Source organism: Anomaloglossus baeobatrachus, unplaced genomic scaffold, assembly GCF_048569485.1.
Source record: "Anomaloglossus baeobatrachus isolate aAnoBae1 unplaced genomic scaffold, aAnoBae1.hap1 Scaffold_2768, whole genome shotgun sequence".
Taxonomy (NCBI): Eukaryota; Metazoa; Chordata; class Amphibia; order Anura; family Aromobatidae; genus Anomaloglossus; species Anomaloglossus baeobatrachus.
This window is the reverse complement of record NW_027442256.1, coordinates 101,595-119,451: the sequence shown is the minus strand read 5'-3', so window position 1 is coordinate 119,451 and position 17,857 is coordinate 101,595. Positions and strand designations below refer to the sequence as shown.

The following is a 17,857-nucleotide window of genomic DNA, read 5'->3' as shown; positions in this document are numbered from 1 at the left end:
ATTTTGCTGTTCCTCTCCCCAGTGGAACTCATATTTTTTCCTCGTTACTTTGTACAAATGAGCCAACATTTGTCCCAAATGAGGGATATGTTGTCTCCAAAAATCAAACAATCCAATATAAGACTGAGTCTCCTGTTTGGATTTAGGGACCGGAAAATTAATAATTTTCTGTCTGGCATTGGGCAAGATCTCTCTGTGCCCCTTGTTCCACTGAATCCCTAGAAATGTTACCACCTGAGACGGTCCTTGAACCTTGGCATCATTGATTTCCCATCCTTTACTCCACATATGAGCAACCAGTTTTGTCAATTGATCTTTCACACTTTGCTCATCTTGTCCTTGTATCATTATATCATTGATATAATGTGAAATCTGCATTTCCTTATGACAAGACATAACCCCAAAGGAGAATTTTTCTTCGGTTAGATTAAGAGTCATCCATTTTAGGATATCAATTCCCAAAATATATTCTGGTATAGGAACTACCAGCACCGTATACTGCTTGATAGGTAAATTACCTATCTTCAAAGCTACCTGTGTCTGAACCCCGGTGATCAATTGACCACCTAGTCCAGCAATTTTTACTCGAGGTCCTTTTATTTTTTCTGGGTTTCCATGAATTAAAGTAGCCTCCGCCCCTGTGTCAATCAAAGCTGGGACTCTTTGAACATTTCCCCCTTTCCAATGTATGCTAAGATTGACGTAGGGACGTTCGTCCCTTTTTATCAATAGGGGGGTTTGGCTGGCTACCTATGGTAAATCACTTCCTTCTGAACTTTCATTTACACAGACTTCAGTCTGTGTATTAGCCCTTCCTTCCGTGACCTTTGTGGCCACGGCTGCAGCCAGTTCTTCCCATGGATAAACTGACTGAAAATCTTCCCAAGACACATTCTTTGGGGTTTTTTCCCCTTTTCCCTCTGATTTCTTTACCTTGGGGGTTTTTGAACCCCCTTCCACATTTGTAGTGGTCACTTTCTTTGTGGATAGAACTTTCTGTTTGTACAACTTCCATAATTCTCCTGTCTCCTTTCCATCAATCCTTTCCTTATTGATCCCGGCTTTAAGAAAAGCCTGGAACATGTCTTTGCGAGACACTCGTGGGGCCTCCCCTACTGATTTCTCTTTACAATCAGGATTGTTTAGCTTACTGTTACCAACATGGCCTCCAGGGGATGGTTTATCCCACTGTCCCATATCCTGTAACTCCCTCATCCTCCCTAGAACTACAGCGATTGATTCTCCAGTCAGCGCTACAGTTAAGGTTAAAATAACTGTTTTGTATGCTGGAGGAGCATGTTTAAGCAGCCTATTTCTTATGCTGGCTGTCAATGGGTACTGGAGATAATCATCATCCATTCCCAAAAGAGGAAGAGCATTCCTCATTGCTTCTTCCTTCAGCCTTTCCATACCATCTTTTAAGGTATACCAAGGTTTATCATTGATAGGAAAGTCTGCTTCTGATGGGTATTTGTCAAGAAAAGCATGGGCTAAGATCATGATTAAGTTTTGAGTACCATGCTCATTATGATCAACAAAATAATTTTTTATTGATCTCTGAATTACTGGGTCCCGAGACATGGTGACAAATTTTGCCACGTCTCCAACGTCAAAGTGCACTCCACCTCCTCCGAGATCGTGCACCCTGACCAACCAGGGAATTTCTCCTTCTCCTGGTTCTTGTCTAAACTGTGTTAAAATGCTATCAACTTCTCCCTGAGAGTAATCTTCAATGGTTACTCGATGTTTTACATGAGGAATCGTTCTCTCATTTGTGATGGCATTACCATCTTCGTCATATTGCAGATTCCCTTGACCATCCCGGACATGTTCCCGGATGATCTCATTCTCTGTCCTCTCTAGGCGCCTCCTTACTAGGTTAGCCTGAATCTTCCCTTTATGGTAATCCTCCTCATCAGATGATGAAGATGAATCCCACACATCCCCATCCCAAGTATCGAGATCCCAGTTTATAGAAGCTGAGACGATACTTTTATGTACTTTGGTTTTATTTACCTTTCCTCTTCTTTTCTTGTACTTATTTTGAGCAATTTGGATTTTACTTACCTTTCCTCTTCTTTTCTTGTACTTATTTTGAGCAATTTTTATGGCAGCTTTTTGTGCCACATTCTGATAATGTTCCAATTTATCCTTCAACAGTCTGGTATTACATTCCAGAACTGTTTTCAGGCCACCTAATTCTATCATCTTTTGTTCCATCTGGGAACTTTTCTTCTGCATCTTTAGATTACGCTCATGCATTACACTATATGCACTTGCCAAAATCCAGATGCGCCGTCCTAAAGACACTACATCACCTGCTTTCACAGGGACACTACCGAATACATTCACAACATCAGTAGCTTCACTACCCTTAAGCTTATCCTGCCATTGTTTGCGCCGTGCTAAAGACACTACATCACCTGCTTTCACAGGGACACTACCGAATACATTCACAACATCAGTAGCTTCACTACCCTTAAGCTTATCCTGCCATTGTTTGTGCCGTGCTAAAGACACTACATCACCTGCTTTCACAGGGGCACCACTGAGTACATTCACAACATCAGTAGCTTCACTACCCTTAAGCTTGTCCTGCCATTGTTCTACCAATCCACAAGACACTACATCACCTGTTTTCACAGGGGCACCACTGAGTACATTCACAACATCAGTAGCTTCACAACCCTTGAGCTTATTCTGCCATTGTTCTGCCAATCCACAATTGACCAATTCATGTGCTATAAGATTGTAGGGAGCCTCAATCCAGCTCGGGATCTCCACAACAACCTCCTTAACATTATCCTTACGTTTTCTGAACATTTTGACACTATGCAAAAAGATTGAAAAAATATATCTGGAAATTTGCCAAATATATGTTTTTAATTTCTAAATTACAAAAATTCGTTAATTACTTCTTATAGAAGTAATCCTGCCGACTACGCCAATTTATGTCTTGCTAAATTCTACTAAAAAGGGGGCTGAAAGCCCGTACTTACGAAGCGCTCACTGATATCCTAATCAGGCACGAATACTAATATTCTTTATAGCAAGATACTATTTATTTTAATAGCACATGAATAGTTAATGGTACATAGGCATTTAGAATCTTATACAATAACAGAAATATGCATCAACATTACCGTTTGTTGTAGCAATCCTTTCACATCGGAGGGAACTCGAGTTAATGATAAAGGAATCAACATCATGGCATCTTGCATCACAGGAGCAGTGCGTACACTTCAATGTCCTGGAAGATTTCCCTTACATTAAGCGAGTCCGGTGTATTTTTATAGGAAAATTTGTAGGTTGTGTTTAAATGGTCACCAGCATGTGACAGCTGAGTCATGTTCATGTAACTTGACCACAAACTGCTGTGGGCACCGGCAGCTTCCTGCACATTTCCTGCACATCCTGCCAGTTGACAACTGTCCGACCACAGTTTGACCATAGTGTTAGTGAAATATTGCAATGAGCCGTAAATTTCATATGCAAGCTTCCTTAAACCTGTCTTTAAGCCAACCACAAGTTTCCGGTAAGTGGGACTGTAAATGTGACTTCCTCATTATCTTAAAACTGCTTCAAAACCTGGTTGACATGTATTCCTTGGTCATCATTAGTGAAATATTATCCAAAGGACATCTCTTTGATACTGAATTATTGATAGGTCAAATAATATCTGGGATCACTCCTATCTTTTGATTATGATCCCTATCTAATAGTCATTCAAACTTCAGTCATATCACATTGGTATCACGTTCTCTATTGAAGCCCCGCCGTCATTCCATCAGGCACCTCATGCAGGTGCTGGGTCAGATGGTGGCGTCAATGGAAGCGGTTCCCTTTGCCCAGTTCCATCTGCGTCCTCTGCAGCTGGACATTCTCCGCCTTTGGAACAAGTGGACCTCTTCCTTGCACAGGCTAGTGGCTCTGTCGCCACAGACCAGGAGCTCTCTTCAGTGGTGGCTTCGGCACCCTCTCTCTGTCTCAGGGACGCTCCTTCCTGTCTCCGTCCTGGGTGATCCTCACCACGGACGCCAGTCTCTCCGGCTGGGGAGCAGTATTTCTCCACCACCGAGCACAGGGCACTTGGACTCCGTCCGAATCAGCCCTCTCGATCAATGTGCTGGAAATCAGAGCTGTGCTCCTAGCTCTCGTAGCCTTTCACCACCTGTTGGCGGACAAGCACATTCGAGTCCAGTCGGACAACGCGACAGCAGTTGCCTACATCAATCACCAGGGCGGGACTCGCAGCCGCCTGGCGATGTTGGAGGTTCAACGCATCCTTCAGTGGACGGATAACTCCAAGTCCACCATATCCGCAGTCCACATCCCAGGCGTAGAAAACTGGGAGGCAGATTATCTCAGCCGTCAAACCGTGGACAGCGGCGAGTGGGCCCTGCATCCGGCAGTGTTCCGGTCAATCTGCCGCAAGTGGGGCACTCCGGAAGTGGATCTAATGGCATCCCGGCACAACAACAAGGTCCAGGTTTACGTGGCTCGCTCCCACGATCCTCAGGCCTTGGCAGCGGACGCACTGGTTCAGGATTGGTCCCAGTTCCGTCTGGCCTACGTGTTTCCCCCTCTAGCTCTCTTGCCCAGAGTCCTGCGCAAGATCAGAATGGAGGGCCGTCGGGTCATAATCATTGCTCCAGACTGGCCCAGGCGAGCTTGGTACCCAGACCTGCTCCGTCTGTCCGTAGAGGTGCCGTGGCATCTCCCGGACCGCCCAGACCTTCTCTCTCAAGGTCCGTTTTTCCGCCAGAATTCTGCGGCTCTCAGATTGACGGCGTGGCTCTTGAGTCCTGGATCCTGACGGCTTCAGGCATTCCTCCCGAGGTCATATCATAGTATCATAGTATCATAGTTTTTAAGGTTGAAGGGAGACTCCAAGTCCATCTAGTTCAACCCGTAGCCTAACATGTTGATCCAGAGGAAGGCAAAAAAAACCCCAATGTGGCAAACAAGTTCCAATGGGGAAAAATTTCCTTCCTGACTCCACATCCGGCAATCAGACTAGTTCCCTGGATCAATACCCTGACATAAAATCTAATATACATAACTGGTAATATTAAATTTTTCAAGAAAGGCGTCCAGGCTCTGCTTAAATGTTAGTAGTGAATCACTCATTACAACATCATGCGGCAGAGAGTTCCATAGTCTCACTGCTCGTACAGTAAAGAATCCTCGTCTGTGATTATGATTAAACCTTCTTTCCTCAAGACGTAGCGGATGCCCCCGTGTTCCAGTCGCAGGCCTAGGTGTAAAAAGATCTTTGGAAAGGTCTCTGTACTGTCCCCTCATATATTTATACATTGTGATTAGATCCCCCCTAAGCCTTCGTTTTTCCAAACTAAATAACCCCAAGTTTAATAACCTGTCTTGGTATTGCAGCCCACCCATTCCTCTAATAATCTTAGTCGCTCTTCTCTGCACCCTCTCCAGTTCAGCTATGTCCTTATATATCGGTGACCAGAATTGTACACAGTATTCTAAGTGCGGTCGCACTAGTGACTTGTACAGAGGTAGAACTATATTTTTTTCATGAACACTTATACCTCTTTTAATACATCCCATTATTTTATTAGCCCTGGCAGCAGCTGCCTGACACTGTCCACTAAAGTGAAGTTTACCATCCACCCATACACCCAAGTCTTTTTCTGTGTCTGTTTTACCCAGTGTTCTACAATTAAGTACATAATCATAAATGTTATTTCCTCTACCCAAGTGCATGACCTTACATTTATCTACATTAAACTTCAATTGCCACTTCTCAGCCCAATCCTCCAATTTACATAAATCTCCCTGTAATATAAAATTATCCTCCTCTGTATTGATTACCCTGCAGAGTTTAGTATCATCTGCAAATATTGAAATTCTACTCCGCATGCCCCCAACAAGGTCATTTATAAATATGTTGAAAAGAAGCGGGCCCAATACTGACCCCTGTGGTACCCCACTATGAACTGAGACCCAGTCCGAGTGCATACCATTAATAACCACCCTTTGTTTCCTATCACTGAGCCAGTTTTTAACCCAGTTACACATATTTTCCCCTATCCCCATTATTCTCATTTTATGTACCAACCTTTTGTGTGGCACCGTATCAAAAGCTTTTGAAAAGTCCATATACACAACATCCACTGCATTTCCCTGGTCCAGACTTGAACTTACCTCTTCATAGAAGCTGATCAAATTAGTTTGACAGGATCGATCCCTCATAAACCAATGTTGATACTCTGTCATAAGGTTATTTTTCTTGAGATACTCCAGTATAGCATCTCTCAAGAAACCCTCAAGGATTTTACCAACCGTAGAGGTTAAACTTACCGGCCTATAATTTCCCGGCTCAGTTTTTGTCCCCTTTTTGAATATTGGCACCACATTTGCTATGCGCCAGTCCTGCGGTACCGACCCTGTTATTAAGGAATCTGAGAAGATTAAAAATAATGGTCTATCTATCACAGAACTCAATTCCTGTAGTACTCTGGGGTGTATGCCATCCGGGCCCGGAGATTTGTCAACCTTAGTGATTTCGAGGCGGCGGCGTACTTCCTGCTGGGTTAAGCAGGTAATATTCAAGGGTGAATTTATGGTATCACTGGTCATGTCATCTGCCATGGCATTTTCTTGTATAAAAACCGTAGAAAAAAAAAGGTCATCTCCACTATGACTCAGGCTCGGAAGTCTTCCTCGGCCAGGATTTACCAGAGGACTTGGAGAATTTTCCTGTCCTGGTGTCGCTCTTCCGGCCATGCTCCTTGGCCTTTTTCCTTGCCGACCATCCTGTCCTTTCTACAGTCCGGTCTGCAGCTAGGACTATCCCTCAATTCCTTCAAGGGACAGGTCTCGGCTCTGTCAGTGTTGTTCCAGCGGCGTATCGCCCGACTGGCCCAGGTGCGCACCTTCATGCAGGGTGCATCTCACATCATTCCTCCTTACCGGCGGCCTTTGGATCCCTGGGACCTTAATCTGGTCCTCACGGCCTTACAGAAACCCCCCTTTGAGCCTCTTAGGGAGGTTTCTTTGTTTTGACTTTCACAGAAAGTGGTCTTTCTGGTGGCCATAACTTCTCTCAGGAGAGTCTCTGATTTGGCTGCGCTCTCTTCGGAGTCACCCTTTTTGGTTTTTCACCAAGACAAGGTGGTTCTCCGTCCGACTCCGGACTTTCTCCCTAAGGTGGTGTCTTCTTTCCACCTTAACCAGGACATTTCATTGCCTTCCCTTTGTCCGGCCCCTGTGCATCGCTTTGAGAAAGCGTTGCATACTTTAGATCTGGTGCGGGCGCTCCGGATCTATGTGTCACGCACCGCCGCTCTCAGGCGGTGCACCTCTCTGTTTGTGCTAACCACAGGTCAGCGCAAGGGTCTCTCGGCTTCTAAACCGACTCTGGCTCGTTGGATTAGGTCGGCCATATCCGATGCCTACCAATGTTCTCAGGTGCCTCCCCCGCCGGGGATTAAGGCGCACTCGACCAGAGCTGTCGGTGCCTCTTGGGCTTTCAGGCACCAGGCTACGGCTCAGCAGGTCTGTCAGTCTGCCACTTGGTCTAGTCTGCACACCTTTTCGAAGCACTACCAAGTGCATGCTCATGCTTCGGCAGATGCGAGCTTGGGCAGACGCATCCTTCAGGTGGCTGTCGCCCATTTGTGAAGTTAGGTTTTGCCTACTTCTCAGTTTTCTGTTTATTTCCCACCCATGGACTGCTTTGAGACGTCCCATGGTCTGGGTCTCCCATAAGGAACGATGAAGAAAAAGAGAATTTTGTTTACTTACCGTAAATTCTTTTTCTTATAGATCCGACATGGGAGACCCAGCACCCTCCCTGTTGCCTGTTGGCAGTTCTTGTTCCGTGTGTTTTCACCGGCTGTTGTTGTAGACAGAGGTTCCGGTTATTCCGGGTTTTACTCTATCTCTACTTATGGGTGGATGTCCTCCTTCAGCTTTTGCACTAAACTGGTTAGATTTGTCATCCAGGGGGTGTATATGCTCGGAGGGAGGAGCTACACTTTTAGTGTAGTACTTTGTGTGTCCTCCGGAGGCAGAACCTATACACCCATGGTCTGGGTCTCCCATGTCGGAACTATAAGAAAAAGAATTTACGGTAAGTAAACAAAATTCTCTTTTTTATGCAACACAGAGTTGTGAAAAAAGATTGTGCGACTAAATCATCACAGTGCACTGTGGTGACCTCACTCGCATGTCCTTCAGCTCCCAGCAGTACAAGCAGACATGGCCTCCTCTTACTGGTAATTCATAGCAAAATGTATGGCCTCCAGCGCCACTGCGAACAAGCTGACTATCAAGCACGTGACTGTGATCAGAGGAGGCCTGATGGGTGCCGGGATAGCGCAGGTAGCTGCAGCAAACAGACACACTGTTGTTTTTGTGGACCAGACTGATGACAGCTTGAAAAAGTTTGCCAAAAGTATTGAAGACAGCTTGAAAATGGTCACTAAGAAGATGTTTGCGGACAAGCCTGAGGCTGATTCACAATTCATCAGCAAAACCCTCTGATACTTCAGCACAAGCACAGACCCAGCAGCCGTGGTGCACAGCAATGATCTGGTGGTAGAAGTCATAATAGAAAACATGGAAGTGAAAAATGCACTAATGAAGACACTGGACAAATTTGCACCAGAACACACCATATTTGCCAGCAACACTTCCTCATAGCTGACATAGCCAACTCCACAACTAGGCAGGATCAGTTCGGAGGGCTGCATTTCTTTAATCCAATGATGAAGCTGGTGGAGGTCATTAAGACACCAATGACTGGGGGGCGGAGCCTGGACCGGGATGTGAGCGCACGCGAGGAGACACTCTCCCGCTGACTCACCGTGACACCGCCGGAACCACCGCATGGCCGACGGGTATAGTGGCACCGGAGGACAAGGGAAGGACCCGACTCCCAGCAGAAGAAGTTCCAGCTCCTGAATCAGCGAGATGACCAAGCGGCGGCAGAAGGAAGTGGGAGCCGGGAAAGTGCCTGGCTTACAAGATGGCACCGAGGTCAGAGAGGAGCCAGAGAAGGCAAACGTAGCCTGCCAGCGCCGCATGGAAGCGGCTGCAAAGCTGGCACAGTATGCAAGGCAATCGGTGGAACCTCTGGGGGAGCCTGGTAAGATGGTGGAAGAAAACGGGAGGAGGAGGAAGACCCGGAGGAGGCTGAAGGAGCAAGGGGAGAATCAGGGGAAGATAAACAGGATGAGGATTCAGGAGAGCAGCAGGCAGCAGATGAAATACAAAAGAACCCCACTATTAAGGATGTATTTCAGGTGGTCTCCTTCTGCAAACAGGCCCTCACAACTTTAACCCAGCAGGTGCTGGGAATAAAGGGAGATATAGCTACTCTCAAAAAAGATCAGAAGAAAGCTGATATGAGAACCAGTGCTGTGGAAGAAAGAGTGGGGACAGCTGAGGATCACATAGTTGCACTACAAAAAGCAGAGAGAATATTCCAGAAGCAGATATCTGAGATGGCCACAAAAACAGACGACTTGGAGAACCATTCCAGGAGGAACAATATAAGACTGGTGGGCATCCCAGAAAGAGCTGAGGGAAGAAATCCTACTGACTTCATAGAAATGTGACTTAAAGAGAAGATTATAGCTATACGCTATTGAAAGGGCATACAGGGTTCCAATGCAACCGCAGCTACCTGGCAAGGGACCTCGTATGATGCTGGCGAAGCTTCTTAACTACAGAGACCGGAATATTATTCTACGCAAGACACGGGATATGGAGACCCTGACAATAGATGGACACCCAGTAGCTATATACCTTGACTACTCTGTACTGAAACAAAGAATGCAATTCACAAGGGTAAAGAGACGACTCCGAGAGCTGGAGGTTAAATACTCCATGATTTTCCCAGCAAAACTCCGAGTAGTAGCACTGGAGAAGGTTCACTTCTTTCTTGATCCGGAAGAAGTCATGAAGTGGATAGACATCAATGCAAGGAAGCCCGCAAGCAACAGGAGAAGGATAGAAGCTAGCTACGAGCGATATTGCAATCTCGTGATTTTCCTGGGATTCAAGACTGGTTATTCATAAGCAATTGCATACACTAGAAGAGGAGGAAACTTCATAGGCCCATCTTTGTTGTAGAGACAGTACCTCCTTTTTTTTTGTTTTTTTTTCTACCGGGTTATCATTGTTAATCTTCTGCTCCTGTTCCTGAGTGTTAGATGAGACAGCGGAATTCACTAACAATAAGCTGGACAATGACAGGAGGTCGATAATAATTCTTTTTTCTTATGGCCGTTCAGCGGCGATTGATAAATATTTAAGTTTTCAAATTTTCAGGTTAACTGTTTACATTATATGAAATTTGCAAATGAAAACGAATATGGTTAAGGCGGGAGGTGAGTTAGGGGGTTCTGCTCACTAGGATGAGACAGGTTTGGTACGGGAGAAAAAGAGGAGAGAGGTTGACCGGTCTAGGACAGATAGACCTCATTCCCCATAAGGGAGTTAAAGATGTAAATCGGAGGTGGGGGAGTTTAGTTGGGGCGGTTCTAAGGGGAGGGCTAGGGAAGGGCTAGGGAAGGGAAAGACTCAGCGTACAGAGGGACAAAATGCCTGTACAAAGATAACCTGTGATTCAATATGGGAGAGGAGATTAAAGTATTATGTTGGAATGTAAGGGGACTGTCAGATAGAGGTAGAAGAGATGCAATGATAAAATATATGCTAGACCAGAGACCATCAGTAATGTGTTTATTGGAGATGCATTTGACAAGTGAAACGACGAATGTACTGAACAAACGATGGGTGCAAAAGGCATATCATTTTACTTTCTCTACCTATGCTAGCGGGGTCTCTATGTTGGTTCATAGATCCGCCCAATATGAAGAAGTGGAGACATGGATAGACACAGAGGGACAATATGTAATGGTGATCTGTAAGTTGTATGGACAATTACTATGCATTACTGCTATATATGTTCCGCTTCCTTACACTAGTGCCAAAATTAGAGAGGTGAGAGAGCGCTTGGCTAAATGGGGGAATTTGCCATTCTTGTTGGTCGGTGACTTTAATAATGTCATAGATGCATATTGGGACAGGAGCAAAAAATCACGGGAGACGCGAAGTGATGGAGCGACAGGGTTTGGTACCTTTATCCAAGAATTGGGGTTGGTAGACGTTTGGAGGATAAGAAATTTGGGGGTGACCTGTTTTTCCTGTCACTCCGCGACCCTTGGTACGCTTTCACGTATAGACCTGGCCTTGGGAAATGATCTGATGGATTCTGGGATTGCGCATGTTGAATATTTGACTAGAGTAATATCGGATCATAGTCCAATCCTGGTATCTATTAAAAAACGAGGAGTGGGGGAGAGGCTAACAAGAGAATGGAAGTTACACCCGGTTTGGTTAAATTGTATTGACATGGACGGTATATCTAGTGAGATGCTGGAATATTTTACCCTTAAGGCCCTGTCACACACACACAGATAAATCTGTGGTTGCAGTGAAATTGTGGACAATCAGTGCCAGGTTTGTGGCTGTGTACAAATTGAACAATATGGCCATGATTTCACTGCAACCACAGATCTGCCAAAGGTTTATCTGTGTGTGTGTGGGTGTGTGGGTGTGTGTGTGTGTGTGTGTGTGTGTGTGTGTGTGTGTGTGTGTGTGTGTGTGTGACAGGGCCTTAAATAGAGGTAGTGCGGATCCTTTGGTAGTTTGGGACGCCATGGAGGCATACCTTAGAGGCCTTTTATTTAGAGACGTTTGCCAGTGTAAGTCTCGTAGTAAACAAGGGGAAATTGATTGCTTAGAGGCTTTGAAGGGAGCAGAAGCAGAGATGGTAGCACAGCCCACACCAGAGTATAGGCAAAAGCTAAAAGCAGCTCAGGAAGAAGTTAATAAAGTGCTATTGAAGAAAGCAGCAGGAAACAGGCTTTTCAGAGAGAACGTCTATGCGGAGGGAGAAAAGGTGGGACACCTGTTGTCGGTGGTGACGGCAGCCCAGAGAAAACCATCCTTTGTACACTGCATTCGCACCACAGCGGGAGATTTGGTCACGGAGGGGAAAGATATTTTGGACACGTTCGCAGCCTTTTATGAGGAATTGTACTCCACTAGAGGGGAGTCGAGACAGCAGGACCTAGAGATTTTCTTAGATACAATGACATTACCCAAAATAGCAGAGACAGAGAGACACAGTCTGGAGGCCCAAATTACACTTGAGGAGATGGAGAGAGCTTTGCATGGCATGGCAAATGAAAAAGCCCCAGGGGTGGATGGATTGTCGGTGGAGGTGTACAAATCTCTGGAAGAAATACTCTTACCCAATTTGTTGAATGTCTTGGAGGAGGCAAGAGAGCGGGGGACACTGCCAGCGTCTATGAGGGAGGCGATAATAACAGTAATACTTAAAGAGGATAAGGATCCAAAACTCCCTGAGTCATACCGGCCCATTTCACTTTTAACGACTGATGTTAAAATTTTGGCCAAAGTACTCTCTAATCGATTAACCGAAGTGATATCTACTCGAATTCACCCAGATAAGTCGGGTTTCATGCCTAGTAGATCTACGGCGAAAAATATACGAAGATTATACCTTAACATGCAGCTACCGGTGGACAATCCGGGACAGAGGGTGATAGCTTCGTTAGATGCCCATAAGGCATTTGACAGTGTGGAATGGGGGTATCTATGGGAAGTGCTAAGACATATGGAACTTGGCCCTAACTTTACATCTTGGATACAGCTGTTATATGCTAGACCAGTGGCTAAAGTGAGAATTAATGGAATGTTGTCACACACAGTGGACTTACAAAGGGGTACTCGTCAGGGTTGCCCGCTCTCGCCTCTCCTTTTTGCTCTAGCGGGGGAACCACTGGCGGCTGCTATACGGCAGAACAGAGACATAAAGGGATTTGTATATGGCCCTCTAGAAGAAAAGATAGCCCTCTATGCAGACAACATTCTGTTATTATTCGCAGACCCAGGGGCATCATTGAGCCATGCCATGCAGGTGATCGAACGGTTCGGAAGGATCTTTGGACTGTCTATAAATTGGACCAAATCAAACCTTTTCCAGGTGGACGCGGGAATAGACTGGTCGACCTAGGGTGATGAGGTTAACAGATTGCGGGTTGTGGACCAGTTTAGATATCTAGGCATACAGGTATCCTTACCAATTGGGAATTACATCACTATTAATCTAGTCCCTTTGCTGAACCAACTACGTAGTAAGATAACTGCTTGGAATAAGCTTTATTTATCAGTAATAGGACGGATTAACCTTATTAAAATGGTAATATGCCCATGATATTCTACGTGATACACAATACTCCTATCTGTATCCCTCAGAGTCACTTTAAGGAGATTGATTCTATGTTCCGTGCTCTAATATAGAAGAACAAACAAGCCAGACTCAAACTTGAAAGGTTGCAGAGACCAAAGGACGAGGGAGGGTTAGCGTTACCCAATCCAGGAATATATTATCTGGCAGCTCAGAGTCAACATTTCAGGGGATGGGCGAATTTAGTGGCGGTGGATCCAGCATCTAGATTGTTGGGGCATGTTTTACATCGACGACCATTGATGTTAGGATTGGAGGACGGATCATTTGGGAGACTAGGGAAAACAAACCCTACACTTAATTTGATGAACAGAATTTGGAGACAGATCAAGCAGATGAGGGGGGTTACGGCAATAACTGAATTCACTCCGGTGTGGGAAAATGATAACTGCTCTGAGATATATAAGATAGGCAAAATTAAGGAATGGGCACGTAAAGGTATATGGTATACAGTTAGGTCCAGAAATATTTGGACAGTGACACAAGTTTTGTTATTTTAGCTGTTTACAAAAACATGTTCAGAAATACAATTATATATATATAATATGGGCTGAAAGTGCACACTCCCAGCTGCAATATGAGAGTTTTCACATCCAAATCGGAGAAAGGGTTTAGGAATCATAGCTCTGTAATGCATAGCCTCCTCTTTTTCAAGGGACCAAAAGTAATTGGACAAGGGACTCTAAGGGCTGCAATTAACTCTGAAGGCGTCTCCCTCATTAACCTGTAATCAATGAAGTAGTTAAAAGGTCTGTGGTTGATTACAGGTGTGTGGTTTTGCATTTGGAAGCTGTTGCTGTGACCAGACAACATGCGGTCTAAGGAACTCTCAATTGAGGTGAAGCAGAACATCCTGAGACTGACAAAAAAGAAAAAATCCATCAAAGAGATAGCAGACATGCTTGGAGTAGCAAAATCAACAGTCGGGTACATTCTGAGAAAAAAGGAATTGACTGGTGAGCTTGGGAACTCAAAAAGGCCTGGCCGTCCACGGATGACAACAGTGGTGGATGATCGCCGCATACTTTCTTTGGTGAAGAAGAACCCGTTCACAACATCAACTGAAGTCCAGAACACTCTCAGTGAAGTAGGTGTATCTGTCTCTAAGTCAACAGTAAAGAGAAGACTCCATGAAAGTAAATACAAAGGGTTCACATATAGATGCAAACCATTCATCAATTCCAAAAATAGACAGGCCAGAGTTACATTTGCTGAAAAACACCTCATGAAGCCAGCTCAGTTCTGGAAAAGTATGCTATGGACAGATGAGACCACGATCAACCTGTACCAGAATGATGGGAAGAAAAAAGTTTGGAGAAGAAAGGGAACGGCACATGATCCAAGGCACACCACATTCTCTGTAAAACATGGTGGAGGCAACGTGATGGCATGGGCATGCATGGCTTTCAATGGCACTGGGTCACTTGTGTTTATTGATGACATAACAGCAGACAAGAGTAGCCGGATGAATTCTGAAGTGTACCGGGATATACTTTCAGCCCAGATTCAGCCAAATGCCACAAAGTTGATCGGACGGCGCTTCATAGTACAGATGGACAATGACCCCAAGCATACAGCCAAAGCTACCCAGGAGTTCATGAGTGCAAAAAAGTGGAACATTCTGCAATGGCCAAGTCAATCACCAGATCTTAACCCAATTGAGCATGCATTTCACTTGCTCAAATCCAGACTTAAGACGGAAAGACCTACAAACAAGCAAGACCTGAAGGCTGCGGCTGTAAAGGCCTGGCAAAGCATTAAGAAGGAGGAAACCCAGCGTTTGGTGATGTTCATGGGTTCCAGACTTAAGGCAGTGATTGCCTCCAAAGGATTCGCAACAAAATATTGAAAATAAAAATTTTTTTTTTGGGTTTGGCTTCTTTGTCCAATTACTTTTGACCTCCTAAAATGTGGAGTGTTTGTAAAGAAATGTGTACAATTCCTACAATTTCTATCAGATATTTTTGTTCAAACCTTCAAATTAAACGTTACAATCTGCACTTGAATTCTGTTGTAGAGGTTTCATTTCAAATTCAATGTGGTGGCATGCAAAGCCCAACTCGCGAAAATTGTGTCACTGTCCAAATATTTCTGGACCTAACTGTATGTGGCAAATTCTAGACCAGAGACATTAGAAGCTGTTTACACAAATACAAGATGAATTTGTGATATCTCCATCCGGGTGTTACCACTATAAACGAATGGCACATGCAGTAGCGGCTCAGAGGGTTAAACAATCATTGCTGGTTCAGGCAGACTTAGTATTGAAATATGTGTGTAGTAGTGTGCCCACAAGAGGAATCATATCAACTATATATAGGGATCTATTGCATACATATTTGCTTAACCACCCAGTAAGAACTAGAACTAAATGGGAGGCAGAGATAGACGGGATCACTGATGAGGTGTCGGAAAGTATCCTGGAGTACATACCGAAATTATCAATGAGCGAACGAGCAAGATTGTCCCATCTGTATGTGGTGAATAGGGCGTATAGATCCCCCCTAATTATGTGTAAAATGGGACTGAGGAGTAACTCTGACTGCCCTAGGTGCAATGGAGACGATGCCGGCATCTTCCAAATGATGTGGACGTGCCCCAGGTTGACGTCTTTCTGGATAACTGTTCTTAACAAAATAGAAGGCGCTTATAGATGCAAACTTCCCAAACAACCTTTGGTATGTCTCCTAGGTTATGTGGAGGAAATCAGAGTAGACAACATTTTTAAAATAGCGATAGCCAGATTACTGTATGCGGCCAGGAAAGTAATTGCCAAACATTGGATGCAGGGGGACCCACCGACTAGAGGGGAATTTATCGCATATGTTAATCATATTGCTCGGATGGAGAGAAGTATATATGGGAAAAGGAAACAACTTGCACTTTTTGATAGACTGTGGAATCCGTGGTTGCAGTATGGATAAATATTAGGGCTGGGAGATGTTGTCTCTGAGCAGGGATACCTGGTTCTACACATTCCAATATATGTCACTGAAAGGCACAAATGTGAGATCTTTTATATAGATGTGAGTAATATGTACGCTGAGGGGGGAGGGGTTGTTGAGGATGGAAAGTTTGTAGTTATGTTTATTATTGCTGAAAATTTGACATTGGCTTTGTATATTTAATGAAAAATAAAAAATATTTGATTAAAGACAACAATGACTAGCCAAACAACTTCTGACTCTCTCATAGACTTCAGTAAAGCACTGGGAAAGACGCCTGTGTCATGTAAACACAACCCAGGCTTCATTGTTAACCGTCTTCTGGTACCATACCTAATGGAATTCGTGCATCTTCATCAAAGAGGTCATGCATTTAAGGAAGACATGGATTTTGCAATGAAATTGGGAGCTCGTTGCCCAATGGGTCGTTTTGAGCTTTTGGATTATGTTGGTCTTGATAATAGTAAATACATAAATACATCATTGATGGTTGGTACCAGATGGAACCAGAAAACCCCTTTTTTGCCTCCAGTGAATTGCTCAATAAGCTTGGAAAGAAGACCGGAGAAGGATTTTATAAAGACAGATGGTTGGCCTGGCTGCACTGCAGAGCTATATTGTTATAGTCTCTTGTTTTCTTTGATTACGATGACCGTTGTTGGTTTTACATTGCACGGTTTTCTCAGCACTTATTAACACTCTAGTGCCTTACAGTCATGATTCTCTATTTCATCAACATCCTTTTGTACCGCTGATTCCAAACATTGATACGTCATAGCCATTCTACAGTCAATAATAAATGAATGTACAAAAAATAAATTGTGCAACTTTTGGAGGTTTCACGCCAATTTTAACCAGCTTTGCCAAATTGGACAGAGCTTGGCCAGAAGAAGGGTGTGATGCCACCGCTTCTCTAATTCATAACAAACTGCAGCGTTCCCTATGCCAGAAATCTTACGCCAGTCCCTGACATCAATTTTCATTGTACATCGCCGGTCTTGATGAATGGGAGACCTAATGTTTACCTGCACAGACAGCAAAACCCTGCTAACTGCTTTGGTTACAAAGCCTAAGGATAGGCCATCAATGTTACACTCCCGGACAAACCCATTAAATATTTGGCATCTGTCTTCTTCGAAAAAAACCCTTTTTGAAATTGTCTATGTTGTGGATCAATGTCACAACGAGATGGTTGCAGACATCGCCAACTGTCATGGCGGTATCAGGATCTGTGGAAATTACAGATTCTGGCACTCTGCTAACTTCTCTGATGTCTGTGAGCAATGCAATGAGACGCAGGTGTTGAACCACATACTTAGTAAAACTAGCAAGAGTTATTCTTTGCTGGGCTCCTTGTTAATGTCTTTGATCACATGCTGTAGGGGAGCCAGTATCTTTCGCTCCCCTTCTGTATATGCTGGCTGGACTATTCCATTAACGCCAGCTATAGTTTACCTATACAAGTGTAGTGAGGTGTTGTGATACAAACTAGTGGTTGTTGTGCATTATTGCTGTGAGCAGTTGTGGTGTTAACCCTTGTTATTTCTGCCTTCCTGCTCTTCCTTTTCTCCTTAGTCTCTCACTGTTTATTTCT

General features: G+C 44.4%; 1 protein-coding gene and 1 pseudogene across 1 annotated transcript in view; both read left to right on the top strand.

Annotated features, from left to right (window-relative positions):
• LOC142265732 (uncharacterized) overlaps positions 1 to 17,857 on the top strand; it is a 43,738-nt gene that overhangs the window by 17,042 nt on the left and 8,839 nt on the right. The window lies entirely within an intron of this gene.
• On the top strand, positions 3,246 to 17,283 carry LOC142265731 (hydroxyacyl-coenzyme A dehydrogenase, mitochondrial pseudogene; annotated as a pseudogene).